At 40.1% G+C, this 19965-nt stretch overlaps 1 long non-coding RNA gene across 2 annotated transcripts; it reads right to left on the bottom strand.

Annotated features, from left to right (window-relative positions):
- Window positions 1-657: 657 nt before the first annotated feature.
- LOC133723402 (uncharacterized) lies at window positions 658-3236 on the bottom strand. Of its 2 annotated transcripts, none has more exons than XR_009852981.1 (4): window positions 3148-3236; window positions 2066-2682; window positions 962-1828; window positions 658-887 (listed from the first exon to the last, which is right to left on the bottom strand). It is a non-coding gene; the product is annotated as an uncharacterized LOC133723402 (long non-coding RNA). The 2 variants fall into 2 exon arrangements; XR_009852982.1 differs by having other exon boundaries at window positions 658-879.
- Window positions 3237-19965: the final 16729 nt, after the last annotated feature.

Raw genomic sequence — 19965 nt, 5'->3', positions numbered from 1 at the left:
GATACGGAGGTTAGCTACATGACTGGCAGCTTTTACACTTTTGACGAGCATATCGTCGACATATACCTCAATGATCTTACCCAAGTGCTCTGCAAACATTGCTTTCATTAACTGTTGGTATGTGGCTCTGGCATTCTTGAGGCCGAATGACATGACATTATAACAGTATAAGCCCTTGTTGGTGGTGAACGTTGTGCATTCCTGGTCTCCAGGGTGCATCTTTATTTGATTGTAGCCAGATAAGACATCACTACTACAAAAAAAGCATTTTAGGACGTTCAAAAAACGTCTTCGAAAACTTTAGATGACACGCAAAAAAAACGTCATCTATCAAGGAGTCATTGTAAGTCACTTACGAGGACGTTCAAAAAACGTCCTCTAATGTTTATAAGGACACCAAAAAAACATCCTCTAATCTTAAAAAAAACGTCATCTAATGTCTTTAAGGACACTAAAAAAGTGTCCTCTAATGTCTTTAAGGACATTAGAAGAGCGTCCTCTAATGTATATTAGGACACTTTTTTTAAGTGTCCTTAAATCCGAGAAAAGGGTCATCTAATGTATATTAGGACGCTAAAAAAACGTCCTTATATCTATTATAGAACACAAAAAAAAAATGTCCTTGAAACGAAAAGAAGACATTTACATACAAATATACTTGACTACAAGCACATTCTAGTAACTAATTCCTAGTTATACATTCTAATCTTCTCTAATCCTAGATGACAATAGACATACATACAAATGTACAGATCTTTATCTAAAGAAAACAAATAACACAACATTCATTAAGTAATGTACAGGGGAACCCTCCACCTACAGTAGGACTTTCATGATCAGATAACACTGGAAGTCTGGAACCACCTAAATGTAGTTTATCTACAAAACTGAAAAAGTTACCAAAAAGATCAATTACAAAACTCAAATCATTGTACAAAAAGACAGTTTTAGTAGTAGTTACCTAGAGGAGCATCATGAGCATGGAACATGTATATAGACTGATGACGAAGAGGAAACACCTGAAGAAACTCAAGCTGCTGCTTAGCATGTCTTTTTAGTTTTTAATACTCATGAAGCTAAAATTGATGCGTAGAAGTACCAACATTACAATAGTTTCAGAAAATCAACAATATGACTAAAGCAGAAAATTCAGTCTTCAATCACAAGACCTATACCAGAAAATCAACAATATTGTTGTAGATAGCTGTCCAATCTTGTCAAGATTGCATAATATCAATTAACAAAGAAGAAATATATGCTTTACCACTCAATTCAACTAAGAAGAGAACTTATATTACTGCATTTTCTTTATGGGGTAGACAAAATCAAATTCCCACATGTATATAAATGAATTTGAATCACACACAGTTGGAGACAGTAAGCAAATTATTAGTGAAAAAGCTTACAAGATCAGTTGTTTGGAAACACAAGCAAAAGTTAGAACGTAATAAGTAGAGGGCATGGCACCAAAAACCTTCTAGCCTTTTCATAGAAAGTTCTCAATTGCATAAATACCATACCACAGTATTATTGATTCCATTTTCTAAGCTATAAACTTATTTGAAACTCAGCCCACATATCACCTATACCATAATAACTAAGACAGATTTTCTTAAGGCAAATCATGAATTTTGGCAGAGGCAAAAGAAAGAAGCAAAACAAAGTTCCATCTGGAACTATGTGATTTGCCCTTGTAGAGCAGTCATATTTCGAAATGTAATCTCTATGATCCCAAACTTAGGACATAAGCAAAAGTAATTACCGTGTATAATCCCGGTAGTTAATGTACTTTATTGGCCTTTTGATCTTTCTTTTGCTAGTCCTCAACCTAATATCAAAAGTTTTACATTAGTGCAACTGAGCAATATAACACTACTATTAATCGATTAAATTACAAAACGTACTACATAGCAGCATCTTAATCCAAAACTTAATAGATGCAACCACATATGGATGTCCACATCAAAACACACAAGCATCTAAATCATGCAGAACCACGCAACATTCCTTACTTGTAGAGTAAACCAATAAGCCATAATCAAAATACAAACATTCCTTACTTTACCTGTTAAAAACTTTAACATTTAAACATGCCAGCAGCTACTAGCAACTTAAGTTGAGCATCTGTTCTGCCAAGTAAAAAAAAACAATGATTAAATAAAGTACAGAAAAGAGAGAACAATACAAATGTACATCGAGGAATAGAGAGAACAATAGCTGGTTCTTGCAGAAATATGAATTCTGGATGAGCTGTATCAGAAAATTAGCACTCCATAACTGATTTTAATTGCATTTCACTCAATACATGGATAAAATTCTCAATAAGAAATGTTTAAACAAGAATCATCCAAAAGAAAAACAATAGAGGAGAGTGACACTAAAGAGCTTGAGGACCACTTTTCCATTCTTTCCTCTAGTTGTCCATAATGGAAATATCTTAAGTTGTCAATAATGGAAATATTGTACATGTATAAAAGAGATTCAGCCTATGCCAATCCATCGTTTCAACAGATCAGTGACAATCTTCAAAGTTGCCTCCCATTAGAAATATGTACCTTCGGGTGGTTGGACAAGCTTCCGGTTGTGTGAGGCTGTCATTTCCTTCTTCAGCTGCATCAATATGTTTTCCATGGTGAAATCCCGCTGCCAATTTGCCAGCATTCCAAACTTCTTTGAATCAACCTGTTCCCAAACACTTCATTAAATAACATGAATCGCAAATACAAAATTCTTGAATAGTGAGAGGAAAACCACTCATACATATTTGTAGAAGAAATCACTGCAACAAGATGGAAATCTGACATTGGCTCAACGAAACAAAGTGCAATAACTCAGAATTTTATATGAAAGCAAGTTTCTGACAGTCTGATTTCCTAATTCTTAGGACATATGATCCCTATATGAAAGCAAGTTTCTGACAGTCTGATTTCCTAATTCTTAGGACATATGATCATATTAATAGTGATAAGTCTTGATTAATTTCCTAATAACATTGAAATCATATCCTCAACCTGTATCCACTATAAGGACTGGGATAATCACATATGAAAACAGGGAACAGAAATTAAAACCAGGAGCAAAGCCAATAATTGTCAAAACCAAGCAGTTGAATAACATCCTAAAATACAGGTTATGAGACAACATTACCACTCCAGTTTCATGATTGACACAAGTCATCTTGATGCGTGTATGAAATCGTACACTTGGTGGCTTCTCTGGATAATCTTTGTCACAGAGATGGAGTCCATGTGGATTAGCTAAAGCATCACTAATATATCATTGAACAAACTATTAATTTAAAAGACAGTATGAGATGGATTTATGCAATAGCAAAGCATCCTTCCAACTAAAATAGGAAAGAAATAAAACAACTGTACCTATGCAAAAGCTAACCTTCGAGCTACATATGATTCCCAAACAACGTACTTGTTCACAGTTCTCATCTCCTTATACAAGTTCCTACAATTCACACAAACAAAAGACCATATGAAATCTGAAAAATCAGGGTGCAGCATTTAAGATTGACGAATTGGTTTCTCAGATAGTAATCAATACAATATGACATTATCATCAACAAAAGCAAGTCAGTAATCCACTAACATATAAACCCAATTGCTAAAAGAAAGAAATTTTCCATTATAGGCGATCACAAAGATAATACAATTCTATATTAATTCATTCCATCGAATTCAAGCCTAAAGCAGTTGAACCCAAGAACCCAATCAATTTAATAACACAGATTCACACAAAAAGGAGAAGAAAGTTAGCAATTAGAGAGAAGAAGACCAAGAAAACGTAAACAAGCTTGACTACTCTATGGATCAAATAACAGGTGGAATCTTAAGAAGTCCTCCTGCGAGAAAAAGGATATAATAAACTGACTGAAGAGCACATTTTACAATTATGAAAAGACCCACCAATGTCAACTACACCATGGAGGATAAATTCCTTTTAGTGATACAGTCAAACAGTGTGGCTAATGATTATAGTAATGATCAATATTACTAAGGTTGACACATAAGATGTCTTAAAAGCCATTAGATTAAAATCGTGCCACCAAAATATGCGAAGTTACACCTCAGAGAAATTGTCACAAGGAAAACTACTACGATCATCTAATTCAATTCAAATCCATTGCTCAAAACTTTTAGCTAAACACAACTTCCATCAAATTTTGGTTATCCATCACAATGCACCCTGAACACAAAAACTGATACCTGTCTGTCGCTCACAAGAATCGCATTGCAACGTTGTGAAGATGATGAAGATGCAACAGCATTGGTAGCAGATGATGATGGAACATCAGATTGCCCAATTTCCCTAAACAAGAAACAAACACAACAAAGCATCAAACTTTCAGATACCCACAAAAAGAGAAACACAAACCTTCCCAAATGCCAAATAGTTCAATTAACTTCCGCACATAATCAAAAGCTTTTCAGTCCCATGGGATCGGAATAAAAACCAGCAATAAAGGGTTTAAGATCGATCCAATTTTCGACCAAACCAAGAAACATAAATAATCCAAGCACAGAAGCAAAAGATTTTAACTCTAGCAACGAATCTATTTCGGGGAAATTATAAATGGAAATTGGAGACACAGTCCCAACTATCTAATTTCCAAATAACCTAACCATATAAATTTATCAAGCAAATAGAAATTGATCGACTGCAAAGCCTTAACACCCACTTACCCAGAAGCTTCAACCCTACAATTGAATCAAAGCAACAGAAATTAATTATCTAAAGCTCTCTCTATTGTAAATGTAACTTACTAACCCCAGCCCTAGAATGACTCGAGTCGCAGAAATAGAAAGAGAGGAAGATGGAGAGGTGTTTACCGGAGAAAAGAAGGATAGATGGTGATGAGAGATTTCTCCACATACTCGGTGAAGAGAAGGATAGATGGTGAAGCGAGAGGGAGAGAGATCTGTTCTGCTTCTTTTCCCGAAGCGAATGGTTTTTCTATTTTTTTAAAACGCATGTTGAGCTGTGTTAGCGACCACGTTTGATACTCCGTCGCTCTTGATATTGAAAACGCGCCACGGACATGGCCTGCCGTCGTATCCCATTTCTATTACTGCGACGCCAATAATTGCAGTCGCTAAAATGGGACCAATGGCCATGGCAAATTTACGCCGTTGCAGGCTACCGAAGCCGTTGGAGTTTTTTTTTGTAGTGGCAGTGAAGCACAGAGACCCATTTCAAAATTGAGCTCAAGCAATATGTAATCAACTATGAATTTAAAATACCCACTTCAAAATCATCAATATCAATCCAAAAACAAACATCCTACAAAGAAACTCTAAGAAATTATTTGAGAAAAAAGAGAGAGAAGTTGGTACCTTTCAGAGTAGAGAACTCTATGAGCATACTGGAACCAGAGACAGCCTGAGCACTTAAGAACAGCAAAAGAAGACTATGCAAGGAAGAAAAGCTATAGATCGAAGTCAGTGATGCTCGATGGGTGATTGAGCATCAGAGCACATTGATAAAACTCGGTTTCTTTTTTCTTTTTTTCTTCTGCTCTGATACCTCAGTTTGAGTAAATGAACGGGGTGAATTCTAAAGTGAATTTGGCGAGATTCCATGGTGGGAAATTGAAACTCAGAGAGGGAAATTTTGGAGAACCCGGGAAAGTGAAAATTTAGGGTTTTCGCTTTCAATTTTGCTGCAGAGTGCCGTGATTTGGGAGACTGATATATATACTTCTATATTATTGTTCTCTATGTCTGGGTTTCAGCGAATCGAACCTGGGACCGTACCAAACTCAGAGGCGCCTTAGTTTAGCTGAGTGGGTGGCCAGGCTCTCCCCCGTGTTTTGAAAAAAAAAATGGAACGTCCTAAGCATGATACAAGGACGCATTTTAAAAATGATGTCATTGTATCCAAAACCCATGTGTCCCCAATTTAGGTTTCTGTAGTAGTGCATCCATCACGCTAAGTAGTTCATTTCCTGCTGTTGCGTCAACCAATTGGTCGATGCGTGGTAACAGAAAGCTGTCCTTGGGGCATGCCTTTGATAGGAGCGTAATTGTACATTATTTATATCAAATTCCTTTATATTTTCATTGTTAGTTCTTGATATTTTCTAGTTATTTACTTTGTTTATATGTTTTGTAGGTATTTTAGAGCAAAGAAGAAGAAAAGAAGCAAAAGAGGGATTGAAAGACAAAATCAGCAAATCTGCCTGTGCAAATCAGTCAACTTCGACAGAGTACTGAGAACAGCTCAGGACGGTCCAGATAATGATCTTTATAGTGATGGAAAACCTCGGATGTCTAGTTTCCAAAGCTTCTTACGGTTCCTGAATATCATTTTTCTAGAAGAAGTTATAACCGATTTAGTACAAGGAGGTCAGGCTGCACGCGAATCTGAGTCCAAAGTAGGAAAGATTGTCTCCTAGAGCTATAAGGGAAGAAGAATTAAAAGTCCTTCTTTAGTTAGAGATCAAATTCCTTAGTTCTTGGAGGAGAAGAAGACGCAATAACTATATAAAAAGGAGTCTAGGGCATCATTATAGACATCTTTGGACGCACAACATCAGTCCATTGCCGCCATTCTCTCCTCCCTCTCTTTTCATGTTTTATTTTATTTCTTTTATGTATTGCTAATAGTTTTTGATAGTTAGGGGCTGCCTAAGCCCTAGACATGTGTAAACTAAGATTTTGGCGTTAATTTTACAGTTTCTTGGATATTGAATGTTTGTTAATTCATTGATTTCTCATTGATAAATTATGGTTTCGTTTATTATGGTTGCAAATGTAGTAAGCATGCTAGGTTTTATTGCTGTGATTTCGTGTTTAGATCATCATGTCAAGCATGTCAAGCACATGAGTGATTTGAGCCCCCATTCATATGAATTAGCATCTAGGTATATTAGGACAACATCAGTACCAAAATTGCCTAGCTTTATTCACAACCTTTTTGTTCTTAATGACTTTTGACTTGAGAGCTGTGCGAGAACATCACTCTAGGTTCCATGTTAGAAGCTAGGTTAGGATGCACACATCATGCACTTAACATATCAAGTATGAAAGGTTAATAGGTTAAGTTCAACACATCTGAAATTACATAATGTATATGAATTTCTCACAACTAACGAAACTGATCAGTATGTCAACAACTTTAGAAATTAGTCTTAGGAGTGCAGCCATGTTCGCATCCTAATACAGGATTGCAATATAACTTGAATCCTAATCGAAACTGCAAATCTTTGATGATGTTATGATTTATTCAATTCGCCAAACCATCCAAAGTAAAATCAACACACATAACACAAGATCTGTTGACGCAGTAAAACCCTCCAAAGAGGTAAATAACTGCGGGCACTATGCCGGTGAACAATCCACTATATGAATAGAACAGTACATAAAGATCTTACACAACTCATCTACTAGAACCAATCTAGTGGGCAGCAGTGGTGTCTTCTCGTATTTGCTACTTTCAGATCAGCGAACTTGTTCTCCTTTGTCAATCTTGAGATGGCACAACTCTCACCTCGGTTGTCACTCACCTCAAGGCACAAATCATGCATGAACTACCAACACACATGAAGCATAAAACCAGAAAACTTTTTGACAGAAAAAGCTTGGGATTTGATAATCCTTCAAAAGCTAAACAAGGAACAGCTTATGAAGGATTCTCACATGAAACTTTAGCTCAATGCTTTCTGAAGATAAAGGCAGAAAACTCTCAAGAAGGCAACGACCAAATATTCTGATATATTCCACACCTTGAACAACCCTAAGAGAAACATATATATAGGAGAGTACGAGCTAGCGGGTTTCTACATGGGCTTCATGACGTCTTTTAAAAAGCATGGACTAAAATAGAATTATCATTTAGAAAAGCCCATAAACCTATTTAAGAATGTTTTGGATAAAACCATCTGAAAATTCGCAGATCAGTACAATAGGATTGAAAAGAGGATCGCATCCTATAATAGGATTTAAAGACAAGTTCAGTCCTAACCACTTTACAAGCATGCACATGTATGCAAGACATACCTAATTGATGAGAGTTGTGCATGAAGCTTGAAGCATTCCATTCTTCTAAGGATCCAAGAGTAGAAAGTTATTACATGAAAACATGACTCTTGGTTGTTGCGCTTAGGAAATGTCAATCAATTAAACATTGCACTAACAACATCATTGGCTTAGCTTGAGTAAAGACATTCAATTGAAAAGAAGCATATAGGTTAACAAATCTTAGGTGAAACATGGTCTAGTGGTGTATGGTTGTTCCTAGCTATTGTTTATCTCATCTATTTCAAAAACCCAAAAAACAATTCTTTATTTTCGTCACTTTCTGTTCTCTATTTTGTTTTATTTATATAGTAGTAAATCACCCCCGATTCCTCTGAAATTTTTTGTGAGTCGTCCATAGCGTGTCGAGTTCGTCTCTGTAAATTTTCATAATTTTTCGTTGTGTCTAAGTAGGATTTTTAATTTCGTCTTTATTAGAGGTCAGTTTTAGTGTTTTGTCTGTTTTCGAGTCTAGATTTGCATATTACGCACAATCCTCCGCGGGAGACCCATTCTTTCCTATACTACGATTGACTAATATTTGTGATAGCATGGTTAAATTATTACTCCTATTTTAGGCGTATCAGCCTTGTTCAGGCCTTTGAAGTCAACGCACATATGCCTCTTCCCGTTGGGCTTGTTCACCATCACCATGTTTGAGATCCATTGTGGGAAGTTAACTTGGCGGATGAAATCTATATCTCGCAACTTGGTTACTTCTTCCCTGATGGCTTGATATCTTTCTTCGTCAAAGGCCCATCATTTCTGCTTGACGGGGCAGAAGGATGGCTTGATACTGAGCTTGTGTGTAATTATGTCCAGAGAGATTCCTGGCATGTCAGCGTACAACCATGCAAAGACTACAACATTTTCTTTTAGAAATTGAGTGAGCTCTACCGTTATCTCATATGGGAGTTGGGCTCCAATGCGTACAGATCTTTCTGGGTGTTCGTCGGAGATGCTCACAATACGGAGTGATGTCTCTGGGTTGACGGGCTCCTTCTTGAAGTACTTTTTCTCGTTGTCCCTGGGGTCATCAATTTTGTCCGTCAACTGTGGTGCGTTGGCTACCGTTAAAATTTCATGGCGGTTTTTTGACCTTGCCACCGTTGTTGAGTAACACTCCCGTGCAACCGACTGACTTCCCCTGACAGAGCCAGTGCCATTGGGGGTGGGGAACTTCATGAGCAGCATGTACCCTGCTATGATGTACTAGAGTTTGTTGAGTGCGGGACGACCGATAATAGCATTGTACGAGCTAAAGAAGTCTACCACAATGAACTTGGTGTGTATCTCTGCCGTACATGGGGTTGCCCGGATGGACAGTCGCATGTAGTCGGACCCCAGAGTTTGAGTCATGTCGCCGGAGAAACTAAGTAGTGGTTCGTGATCTTACAGGAGTTTTCTGTTGCGTTGCAGTTGCTTGTAGCAGCCATTAAATATGATGTTTACGGTGGATCCACTATCTGGTAATACTCGGCCGACAGACCACTTGTTTTCTGTTTGAATCAATCAGAAATGGGTCGTCATGGGGTGATTGAATACCCCGATCTTCCTCTTCACATAAAGTGATTGGCTCCCAGCCAGTTTTAGCCATTTTGGCAGATCGATCATAGCGGATGTTGAATACCTCTTTTGGGTGGTTAGTGCGTTCATAGCGCTTTTTTGCTCTGTGGGTCATGTTGCCGATGAAAGCACCACCATCAATCGTGTTGATCCGACGCATAGGTTCAATGTTGGCGACGACAGGTGCCGGTTGTCGGACCTTGTACTGCTCTAACTTCCCGTCACGGTACAGCGATTCCATTGCGGTGTTGAGGGCGTTGCAATCGTTAGTGTTATGGCTGCAATCCTCATGGTGTTTACACCATTTGCCAGTGTTTCTAGGCTTTCCTACTTTGGGGTATTTTCTTGGGGGTGGTGGCGGAATTTGATCCTTGCATTGATTATAAATTTGTTCATAGGACGCCGTCAATACCGTGAATGCTTCAAACTTTTGAGTGTTTGTGGCAGGCTTATTATTGCGGTTGTCGCGGCGATCATTGTGAAAAGATCTGTTGCCCTTGTTGTGGTATTGTTGGTCTCTTTGCTGCTTGTCTTGGTAGTTACCCTATGAATTGCCATTCCCTCTTTTTGTCATTTGATAGTGTGGTGATATTTGGGGTGGTGGTGGTGGTGTTTTCTTGTTTGAATGTGGAGGGCTGAGATGTTTGAGTGGAGTTTGTGGTGGTGGTGGTGGTGGGGTGGCGCCATGAGTGTTGTACTCAACCTGGGCGTGTAAGACCGCCTCACTCATGACGTGGTCATATGTGGCATTTGGGCAATTATAGTTAAGGTGATACAAGAAGTTCGCCTTAAGGAGCCCTTGCTTGAAGGCTGCCAGCGCCATTGTTTTGTCTAGATCCCGACATCTTGATGTGGCAGTCCTCCATCTTCTGACAAATGCCTTTAATGACGAAGAGACGACCGTGCTAGGAAGGCGTACACCCGCACGCCAACCCAATACATGACAGCCACGTGTCGGGAGCTGTCAAACGAAGCGTCTATCCAAAGTAACCGTCAAAAAGCAGGCATACCAATATTCGAGACAGTCTCCGCTAAGCGCAACACCGCTAGCAGGCGAGACTTCTCCTCATCTTGCAAACGAGACAGTCTCCGCTAAGCACAACACCGCTAGCGAGACTTCTCCTCATCTTGCAAGTGAGACAGTCTCCGCTAAGCGCAACACCGCTAGCGGGCGAGACTTCTCCTCATCTTGGAAATGAGACAGTCTCCGCTAAGCGCAACACCGCTAGCGAGACTTCTCCTCATCTTGCAAGCGAGACAGTCTCCGCTAAGCGCAACACCGCTAGCGGGCGGGACTTCTCCTCATCTTGCAAACGAGACAGTCTCCGCTAAGCGCAACACCGCTAGCGAGACTTCTCCTCATCTTGCAAGCGAGACAGTCTCCGCTAAGCGCAACACTGCTAGCGGGCGGGACTTCTCCTCATCTTGCAAATGAGACAGTCTCCGCTAAGCGCAACACCGCTAGCGAGACTTCTCCTTATCTTGCAAGCGAGACAGTCTCCGCTAAGTGCAACACCGGTAGCGGGACTTCTCCACATCTTGCGAACGAGACAGTCTCTGCTAAGCGCAACGCCGCTAGCGGGACTTCTCCCTCATCTTGTAAAGTAACCCGGTCTCCGCTGAACGCAACACCGACTTGCGGAACTTCTCCATCTCGCAAGCAAGAAGGTCCCCGCGACACTTCTTACCGCTAACCATCAGCGGAGGGACTTCCGCCAATGGCGACGCCAGAGGCAACGCCTCATAATGACAATGACCACCACGCGGAGTTGCAGTCAAGCCTTGTTCCTCCAGGACAAGTAAGGGGACACGTCAACACAGTCTACGACTGCCTTGATCAGGCACATTAACCCCCGACACTCGGGTACCAAAGATTGGGCTCGCTACCCAACACCCTCTGCTCCGCACAGCTCTCCCTCAACAAACAATACACCGCCAAACAGAGGCCTATATTAGCCGGGGAGTGGGGGACTCCCTGGGGGGCCTAACAGGGGCCCACCCGAAAGGGTATAAAGCGTTTGCTCATAGTAAATCCATGGTTGACAACGCACTGACGCTAATTATGCTTTCGTAAGTCTAGCAGAAGTAACGCTTCAAACCGCTAGGCAACTCCCCAACCAAGATTGCCCTCCTTGACTGGGGACTTAGGGGACTTGTACTTACATAAGCATTTGCCAAGAATAATTAGCTATAATGAGCCACAGTCATACCATCGCCAGCGGTACCAACAACCACCAACGGTGTGACCTACGGAAACACAGCAAAGCAGGCTATCACCTGAGCCCCGGCTCACACCCAGATCACCGCTGACGCGCCGCGCCAAAATAGCCTCACTGAAGCATCAGAAGCTGGGAACTGAAGCATATCAGTCCCACATCGAAAACAAGGAAGAGACCAGTCTCTTCCCCACCTATAAAAGGTTCACTCCTCTCTCCTCATTAATTACACATTTACTACTTACCTACTGTTATTTTGTTAACATAAATACATTGACTAACTTAGGCATCGGATAAGAGAAGACCGCCCACCGCGGTCTCCCTCTGACGCCCTTTGTATTTTACTTGACAGATAGCGGAAACTCTGAGAACACCACAAGTAGCGGTCCGCCCACCGAACCAGCGTTAATCAAGATTTGGGCTACCGCCTAATCTTCGACATTAACAAGAGGCAAGAGAGTTTAGCAGATAAGTGTAATGTTGCTAATATGTACTGAACTGAAGAGTACAGCACATCATGCATTCGATGAGAATATGACAAATCGGTTTAGCAGCTATATCATTTGGAAGTGCACAATATATATAATAATGTTTGTGAGCTACTGACAAGCATGAGCAAGTTCGACTTCCAATTCAAGTAGGTGAAGCTAAAATTGAAATTGATGTACTTTGATCATGAGATGCCAAGCTCAAATAGGTGATTGTCTATTGCAAACGTAGAAATCAAATGGGTTAAGTGCCGTTCTAAAATATCATCCACTACCAAGTTCTAGTGCGAAGCTCATCTCAAAAGGCAAGAACAAAGTATGGCGGTACTGATGCTTAATGGCAATTGCAATTGAACTTTAGGCAAGCATAGTTTGTTGTCAACCATTTGCTATGAATCTCACTGTCAAAGTGTATACACAGAGCATAAACAAAGCAATGACAAATATATGTGGCAGGTGCTTAGACAGGCTAAGTGTCAAAGTATGTCATGCTTTTGGCAAGTGGCAGCAAAGTAAGAATCATGCTGATCCAAAGTTATAATGATTCAGTTGTGAAACATAGGTGCCTGGTGTTTGTGTTAATGAGAATAATGGATATAAAGTGAGAGGAACTTAGCTTTCTTTTGTTTTGCTGCTCTGACCGCAGGCGAAGTTAGTGGTGAAACCACTATTTGAATAGAGAAGCTCAAATTGGATGCTCAGAGACGTACATAAGATGAGTCCAGCTGACAACTCAACTGTACTTTGTTGAGAATACTTGAGTGCCTGGAACTGATCAGAATTGCTCAATTTTGATCATAAATAGCTCTTGGTGTCCAGAGTAAATCTAGGTGTGCTGGGTTCCCACATAGCTTTTGCTTCCTCTTTCATTTTGCAATTTCTCTGATCGAGATGAAGGAGAAAAGGTAAGCGTGATTGATTGGTATTTGATGACCGCCGAGAAAAGTGTCGCTAATACTTCGTCAATAATCTCCGCTAAGGAGCTCCGTTGAGAGGTTGATTGAGGCGGGGGCCGAGATACACGGTGGGTCGAGCGTTGTGTTGAGTACCGCCACGAATTGGGTGCTGTCGTGCCGGTGCTGCAACTGGCGCTAGGTGCTGGGTTAGTGGGATGTGGCTAAGCGCTATCCTCGCGGCCTCGCCAAGCAGAGGTTGTGTGCTGGCGCTGGGTTAGCAGGATGTCGCTAAGCGCTAACCTCACCAAGCGAAGGTCGTGCTGGCCTGTCGGCTTGTTGCAGCTGGGTGTTGGGCACTGAGTTAGCGGGATGTCGCTAAAGATTGCTGCTGGCGTTACCGCTTGCCGCTGAAGGTTGCCACTGGAGTTTAGCAATTGCCGCTGATGCCGCTTAGCGGAGGAAGTTGAGCCACTGATGCCGCTTAGCGGGGGGAGCTTAGCGATGCCGCTGATGGAGCTTAGCGGAAGAAGCTTGATGGTGCGTCAAGATGGCTAGCGGTTGTCGCCGTCGGCGACTGGTTCGAGCGGCAAGCTATATTGAATGCTACCACTGGGAGCAAGGAGAATGAACGCTGAACTTCTGGGTGCAGTGATAATTTTTCTAGGTGTCCAGAGAGAATCGGCACCAAAAGTCTTTTTGTTGTTGTTGTTGTTTTTTTTTTTTTAGTGGTGCAGCGTTGACCAACCTTGATGGCCGTTGACCGGCACTATGGCCATTGACCAACCCTGATGGCGTTGACTGGCCCTGATTTGATGTTGACCGTGCGTTGACTTTACGCTAATAGGACAAAGTTCGTGGTACATAACGAAGCCTTTTGTTGGCTTCCCACAGACGGCGCCAATGTTAACGTTAGAAACCGATGACTCTAATTAACGTTAAAGAAAGAGAGAGAGAAAGTAAATGAGACACGAGAAGTATAGTGGTTGTAATGGGAGACTACGTCCACTTAAATGTTTAACTATGTGTGTTGGGCCTTGCGGCATGAGGGTGTAATGGGATGTTGAGTAAGTGGGAAGGAGTCTCCTTTTATAGGGGAGGGAGGCTCCTTCCTTTACATGTTTTCCGATGTGGGACAAGAAACCTCTATTCTAGTGTAGAAAGCTTATCATGGAGGCATCTTGGCAAGGCCGGGAAGGTGACTTCCCGGTAAGCTCTTGGCGGTTTCCAACTACCACGGGGTAGCTTGAGTGTCGAGGTACGAGGTGTATATCGTGGTCGGGTCCCATTATGACTTGTGGGCCCACTAAGAGGGTGTTACTTATGCTTGTTGATGTAGCAAATCCTCCATATTGTTGGAGGTATGTACAATCTAGAACAATCATCTATAAATGTGATGAAGTATGAGTTTCCACAGATAGTTTTATGTTTAAAAGATCCACAGATATCACTATGTATGAGTTCTAAGAGTTTTTGACTTCTTAATGCAGTTTTCTTTCTTAAGTTAGTCAATTTACCCTTATAACATTCTATACAATCTGTAAGATCATTAAAATCTAGTTCTGGTAAAGTTTTGTTCTTAATCAGTGTCTTAAGTCTCTCTTTGGATCTTTAACACCAATAACAGTGTTAGTGCTTAAGGAGTTTTTACTATTTTCAATTAACATAATTTCTTGTTTAGCAACAGAATAGTTCAATTGTAAATAGTCATGCATAAAGTACCATATCCAAGATAATCATGTCCTTGAAAAACTTTTATTCCATCAAAATCAATAAAAGTCTGCAACCAAGCCTAACTAGCAAAGAAACTGAAAGTCGGTTCCTTTTCTAAGAAGGAATGAAGTAAACACTATCTAAAACCAGTAACTTTCCTAAACCTAAGTCCAACTTTAAAGTACCAATGGCCTTGACAGCTACCTTCATGCCATTTCCAACACAGACAGAGTCTTCATGCTTCCTTCAATGAATTGGTTATATGAATTGGTGAGCCTGGATCCAACCAATAAGTATGTGGTTCAACATTTATGAAGTTAACTTCCAAAGAAAAAAATGAATTTTGACAAACATAATATGAATTAGAAAAATAATTCTTACCTTTCTTAATCATCCATTTCTTGAAACCCTCACACTGCTTCTTCATGTGCCCATACTTCTTGCAGAAGTAGCACTTGATCTTCAGTAGCTTTCCAGCTGCAGCCTTTTTAGTGGGTGCTTTAGTGATGGTCTTCTTAGGTTTGAATTTATTCTAATTTTCCCCCTTGTTTTTCCCCATCAGGTTGACTGTAGTAGTGAGTGCACTCTCCTTTCTAATCCTCTCCTGCTCATCTACACAGATTAAGATAAGCTCATTTAGTTCCCATTTCTCCTTCAGTGCATTATAGGTCGTCCTAAGATTGTTGTAGGTATTGGGAAGGGATTCTAAAGCTACATGCACCACTTGTGCATCATTCACTCCAATGCAAAGATCTTGTTGATGTCTGTCAGCTCCATAATATGGGTTCTCACACTCCCATTTCCACTAAACTTGAGGTCATTGAACTTCCTAGACAATCTGGCTCCCTTAGCTTTGTCACTCTTTCTGAATTTTTGAGCAATGGCTTCCAATAAGTCAACTTCATGCTCAGGTTCTTCAATGCAGCCGCTCACTGTATCTGACATAGTGGTTCTGATGACATTTTAGCCATCCTATTAGCTCTATGCCAGTCTTTATAGGCCTTCTTATCCTCTTCATTGCTCTCATCATCTAACTCATAAGGTTGCTCATCAGTAAGGCATAGTCCATATTTTGGTTCATAGCCAAGTAGAACTCTACTCGGTTCCTCCATTACCTGTAATTTCCACCACTCAACAATTGAATCTGCCCTAGGGTGACAACTTCAATTCCTAAAGCAAAACAAAAATTTGAGTGTAAGTCTATATTCTATGTATTATATATTATGCAAAAAATATGTGTTTCAAGCATCAGAACTAAAACAAAATGTATGGCAAAACACAGCTGAAGCAATCCCATATTCTAAAGACATATCAGATAACACCTTTGTGGCATAAAATTTCTTATATCACTATCCCATGTCCAATAATTTTACATACATATATTGAAAACAGTCAACATCTTTGGATAGAGAAAAGTTTCAATATAACAGAAGATAAAACTATAAAACATGTATAATGCTGTTACTGATTTTAAACTTACATAAATGAACACTCCTTTGGGAGCCAAAATAATGCAATTTAACAATAGCAACACAATTTTGGTCTTGTTAGGCATTTTCTAGAAACAGCAGTGAAGGTCACTTTGTGCAACATAATCAATACAATTTCTACAAATTCATGTGACCATAAGTTAAAACTGTAAATTCTATTCAATTATTTGAACCCTTTTAACTTTCAATTTTGCTGTGAAATTTAAATAAGCTTGCAACTTCTAAAATGGGAGATATTTGTGCTTAATACTTTGTCTAAAATCATAGCATCATAAAACACCAAACTTCATATGTGTACGATTTCTAATGTACAAAAAAAAAAAACATATATCATTCTATGAAGATTCCAACAATCAATAAGAGAAGCATTTGAATGTGAATTTATATATAACGACCTTTCCATATGCAGATTAATTGAATGAATTGGTTCACAAAACATACCTTAGTCTCTCCATCAATTGCTACAAGAATTATCAGCGGAAGCATATTATATAAAAACACAGCAACATCAATCATTTTAAATATGAAAACCCAGATGCTTGAATGCAGCCGTAAGAGAGAAGAAAAAAGCTATCTTGACCCCTTTTGAAACATAATGGAAACTAGGGATTTCTGAACACGTTTTGTTCTTTACTCGGGTTTGACCTGAAACTTTAGTTATTGGGCTCGGGTTCCAAAGCGGATTAATACTTAAGGCCTGCTTTTTTTTTTTAAAACGTAGAGAAAAAGAATTTATTTTCTTGAAATGAATTTTTCTTGCTTTTGTTTTCTAAAACAAAAAACAAATACTCATGTGATTTATGTTTTAATGAAAACCATGCTCTGATACCATTTGCTAGAAACTAAATGATGCAGCAAAACAAACCAATACATCAACCTAAATCACAGATCAAGAACACAAAACAATAATCTGCAAAATTGAAGAACATGAGTTTATAAGTACAACTAGGAGATTAAAATTGCTCAGGTGATCTGCACTTTGTCCAGCCATCTCTTGCAGCTTCAACAACAAAAGATCTTCAGCAATTGCTTGATAATTACTACTGCACTTTGACACCACAGCAGCTCCAGAAGCCTCGACAACTCCAGAAGCTTCGAACCACAAACACGGAACAGAAAAGAAGAAAATCTTCTATGTTATACTACTCTTAGCTTTCAATATGGGACTGAACTTAATGCAAAACGTAGTTAACACAGGGACTTTAATCTTATATATATATATATATATATATATATATATATATATATATATGTAGAGGCCTAGAACTAACCTTGTGCTCATCCCATAAGGAGTCCAAAATTTGCTTAAGAGTTTATCAGCAGAAACTTAATGTTTATCATGTACACTTAATGTCAATCAGATTATTTGATAGATAAGTTTCCTACTTCAATTGAGAGACATATACCTCAATTTGATAACAGGATAGAGTTGTAGAGATGTATTTCTGTTAATTAATTAATTTTAGATTAAATCAAAATTATTAACTCAATACATTTAGATAATGACAAGTCCAAATTGTTTTCTAACAGTCCGTAGCAAACTTGACTTTGCCGAAATTGTCCTCACCGAGAGTCTTTCCCAACTCGTATTTTCCCAGTCGCATTCCCTTTTCACTGTAATCACTGCTCTTCTCTTCCCTTTTCTTTATGATCACCATGAAATTCCAAATGACTCAGTGCTCCAACCCCAATTCTTGCCCAAGTTTCGTGCTTTTGTAATCTTCCCCTGTTTTTTTGAGTTTGGTTTCAATTGGGTATATTTTTATTGGATTGATCCATATTTTGGTGTTTAAATATGGTGACTATGTTGTTGTTGCAGTGTGAGATTATGAACCTTAATCGTCTATGGCACCTGTGGGAGAGAGGAAAGGTTTAGTATTTCACATTAAGATTAGGAACCTTAATTGACTATGGCACCCAGTCAGTTTGGGTGTGAATCGAAGAAGAAGAAGGTAGGAAGGAACCATTTTTTTTCTTCATTGTGGGAGTAAATGATGAGATTTCTTTGTTCTTGCATCTGTATATGATGAACAAGGGGGGGGGGGGGAGAGAGAGAGAGAGAGAGAGAGAGAGAGATGTTTAGAAGAAGAAAAAATAGATTAAGACATGAAGTGATGAAAGATAACCTTCAAATTATGCCAGCTGGCAACTTCCGTAACAGAGCTAACGGCTTCAAATACGAATATTTGTATGGGGTCGTGTACATACATGGTATCTGCCAGCCATAATCAGCACTCATACCAAACCACCTTACTTTGTCGGATGGGCCTTGACGGTGTGACCTCCGGGAACACAGCAAGCTAACCTTTACCGACAAACCAGTTCCAGGCCGAAACATGCCTCGACGCGCCACCTGAAGTCATCCCTGTGGAAAGGACCAAAAGTCATCAGACTGAAGTATATCAATCCCACATCGAAAACAAGACTGAGGTAACTCACTATTCCACCTATAAAAGGTCCACTTCTCTCTCTTCATTCATTACGTATTTAATAGTTACTAACCGCTACTCTGTCGACATAAATACATTGTCTAACTTAAGCATCGGAGGAGCAAAGACCGCAAACCACGGTCTCCCCTCTTGACGTTGTTGTATTTCTCTTGACAGATAACGGGACTTTGCAAACTCACAACATATCGGAAGATTGGACCTTTGTCCACGTTATCGAAAGCCGACAACTTGTGGCGGTATTTTGAGCATTAACATTGGCGCCGTCTGTGGGAACCCTTTGAACTAAATGTCACTCCCCCATAATCTACCATGGCTAGCGATAGTGGAAATGGCGTTGATGACCAGACAAACCAATCTGTCAACCCTCAACCCACGAACCCTGCCAATCCAACAATCACAGTCAAGTGCAAATTGTTCACCACATTTGGTCGACCTTTTAACACCCCCAACATACCCCTAACACAGTCAGCTATGGAGAACCAAACCGTCACCAGCCATCAAGCGCCAAGCCGAGACCTCGCCGCCATGGCGGAACTAGCTTTGACGGACCTGCACAAAGCAAATTAAGAGTGGGAAAAAGAATAAAAGGAGAAGGTGGAAGCTCAAAACCAAGTGGCGACACTATTATCAAAGTTTGACGAACTGAAGAAGGCATTAGGGACAAATGCAAATCCGGCCCAAAGCGAGCACTTGCCAATAAGCGCAAGGCTCAGCCCAAACACAAGAGTAAGGGTAGCGCCGGCATCAATAATCCAAATGGGTGTTGCTTTGAACCCACCTGAACTGACGGGATTAGGGCCGGCACCACCACCACAATTGGTACAGGAGCAGGTAGCGGACTCACAACCGCAATATGATAACTCATTCAGTGCAGGCCAACAGAGGGGAACGGGAAACATGCCAGCCCCCCGACAACAAATTTTGGTACCAAATTAGCCACTCCCCAGGCCTACTATCGATGCCACCACCTTGATCCTAGAAAAAAAACGGGAACTGGAAGAAAGGTTAATTAGAGCCGAAACAAGGACCCTACCGCCAACTCAAAACTTGCTCTTTGCGGCACGTCCAGGCCCATTTACCGCAAGAATTTTGTAAACTGTCAGACCAACATATGCGAAGACT

Source organism: Rosa rugosa, chromosome 7, assembly GCF_958449725.1.
Source record: "Rosa rugosa chromosome 7, drRosRugo1.1, whole genome shotgun sequence".
NCBI classification, from domain to species: domain Eukaryota; kingdom Viridiplantae; phylum Streptophyta; class Magnoliopsida; order Rosales; family Rosaceae; genus Rosa; species Rosa rugosa.
Note: the sequence above shows the minus strand (reverse complement) of the source record. Positions and strands in the feature narration are given on the sequence as shown.